The sequence below is a fragment of the Scardinius erythrophthalmus genome (genome assembly GCF_964197995.2).
Source record: "Scardinius erythrophthalmus genome assembly, chromosome: 13".
In the NCBI taxonomy this organism is placed as follows: domain Eukaryota; kingdom Metazoa; phylum Chordata; class Actinopteri; order Cypriniformes; family Leuciscidae; genus Scardinius; species Scardinius erythrophthalmus.
This window is the reverse complement of record NC_138233.1, coordinates 34,677,784-34,680,247: the sequence shown is the minus strand read 5'-3', so window position 1 is coordinate 34,680,247 and position 2,464 is coordinate 34,677,784. Positions and strand designations below refer to the sequence as shown.

The following is a 2,464-nucleotide window of genomic DNA, read 5'->3' as shown; positions in this document are numbered from 1 at the left end:
ATTTGGAAGAGCAAGCGCAGAACATAGAAAGAAGAGCGAAGAGAAAAACATCACAAGCGTACAAAAGAGTAAAATATGAGCAGAAAATGCAAGAAAGCACAAAGTACACAGTAATAAAACCATACTTTTTAACAAAGCATGACCATAAGTTTAAGTTTTGTGCAAAATAACTTTTAATGTGTTTAAAGTTTTTATTCATGCTTGTTATTTCTTTATTCACGCTTATTATATTTTGATCCGTGACCACGTTGTTTGCTATTCTGATCATTTTGCATTATTTTTTTCAGTTTGTGCAATATATTTTTACATGTGTTTTTAAATTTTTGATTCACGCTTATTATTTTTTTATACACGACCGCTATATATTTGGCGGGAATTTGATCCCATACCTTTTTGCCAGTGTAATTTCACGAAATTCACAAATGTGACGCACATTTACTCACTGCAACATAAAATGCAATCAATTATAAAATCTTCACAAGGGACATGTGAGGTACTTAACGAGTTAGAAAAGTGAAAAGGTGCATCAGCTTCTTTTTTTGTTTGTTTTTCTTCTTTTCTGGTGGATGGTCCAGGCACTTCAATGATTTTCAGGTCTACAGGAGGATTTTTATTCTTGTTCAAACTTCAAACTTGTATTTCAGCTTACCGAGGTCCCTGCAAAGTACAAAATGTACTATTAGTAAGGTTATTAAAGTGATAGTTGTGAAATTTAAATAATTTCCTCAGCCTAGTGACGTTCCAAACCTGTTTGACTTTCTGTCTGTGGAACCCAAAAGCAGATCTCAGGCATAATGCAACCCCTGTCACCATTCGCTTTCACTGCATGAAACACAAGCAGAAAAAAATTGTGTAAATCATTCATGTAACCATTCTTATGCACACTTGTCTAGTTTAATTCAATGCAACAATTTATGTAAAAATGGTTAAGCTCCAAAAATGTCCCAGAAAATATCCTAAAAATAATCAATGAATTCACAACTCATGTGTTATGGTTTGTGTTGTAAGTCTTATGAAGCCATTTAATAGCTTTTTCCCTTTTTTGCCGAAAAAGACCAAACTTGAAGTTATAATTCAGGGTTCAAATGTCTTATATTCAAATCCATATGATTAAGGTATAGCCTATAAAACATGCATAGCATTATTGGCTCCAAACCTGTGATATTACATGATGTAACATGAATGAGATTTGAGATTTTCAGAGAATAACTGATTAAAAAACAAGTACACAGTCAAACAATACAATTGCACACAGAGTTCATAGTAATAAAGTACTTGCATGTGGTGCAGGTACTTACTGTAATTCAATGTTGCCACTGAAACATTGTACTGGTTGTTCTGGGGAAACAAAATAACAAAGCTGGTTATTCACAACATAATATTTATTGACCACTAAATGGATTCAAAATGGTATGTGAGAGAATGAGGGCACCTGTATTAAGTAAAGTTAGGCTAAACAAAAACAGACCAAACTATATTAACCTGCTTTTGTTATTCATAACAAACGCCAATGATGACAGCAGGAATCAGCTAAATTAGTTAGGCTGTATATCAGCAATTTGAAGACACAGTTGTACAGAATATGTTGAATTGAATGACTAAATTTAAATCAATCTAAGACAATAAATAAATAGTTTCCATTTGTTCATTAGATCAACGTAGTTAGCATCGCGGCTAAAACCTTCATACCAGATACTGTACAATAAACGAGTGGTAAACACTGTAAAAACGTAGTAATGTATAATACATTTAGTTTATATATATGTGTGTTTGAATATATAGTGAGTATTTATATTTCTTTGGCGAGTTTACAAACCTTGTAACGGAGAGCCGAACAAACAGCGGAAGCTTTGATGAGGAGAGCCGTTACTTTCAAAGTCGATGACGTCGATCAGCTGAGCTTTGTTGCGCGCGAGCATCACTGAAGCGACGACAGCAGAGGAATAGCAGCAGTTTCGTGACTGAATAAAACCTTTATCCTCCTGGTTCTTCTTCTTCAAATAATCATTTATGAAGAAGTAAAAAATATTATTTTATTACTATTATTTATTCAACAATAATTAATGAATTTTTATTATTAATATTATTATTATTTAGTGTTGTTGTTTAAGGTTTAAATTAATCAATAAAACAGGCCTATAGCTACTAAATAAATGTAAGCTACCCAGGTGAAAAAGACGTAGGCTACTGTTAAATGTATTAAAATGCATTAAAGTAGGTTATATTTGTATTGAAGGCCTACTAAAAACACACTGAAGTACATTTTTAATAGTAGCCTACGTATTTTTCACCTGGGTATGTATACTGAATCAAACTTAAGTAATAATTGGATAATAATAATATCATTCTGGCCTCACTGAACCACTGGGTTCCTCCAGATGCTGGCTTTAACATAAGAGATCCTCCAGGAACCACTTAAATGTTAAAAGATCTTCCAATAACCCTTTTATCACATTCAAGTTCC

General features: G+C 32.8%; 1 long non-coding RNA gene across 1 annotated transcript; it reads right to left on the bottom strand.

Moving 5' to 3' along the window:
• Positions 1 to 359: 359 nt before the first annotated feature.
• LOC308700723 lies at positions 360 to 1,886 on the bottom strand. The gene is made up of 4 exons (XR_014031343.1): positions 1,817 to 1,886; positions 1,299 to 1,338; positions 748 to 822; positions 360 to 657 (listed from the first exon to the last, which is right to left on the bottom strand). It is a non-coding gene; the product is annotated as an uncharacterized lncRNA (long non-coding RNA).
• Positions 1,887 to 2,464: the final 578 nt, after the last annotated feature.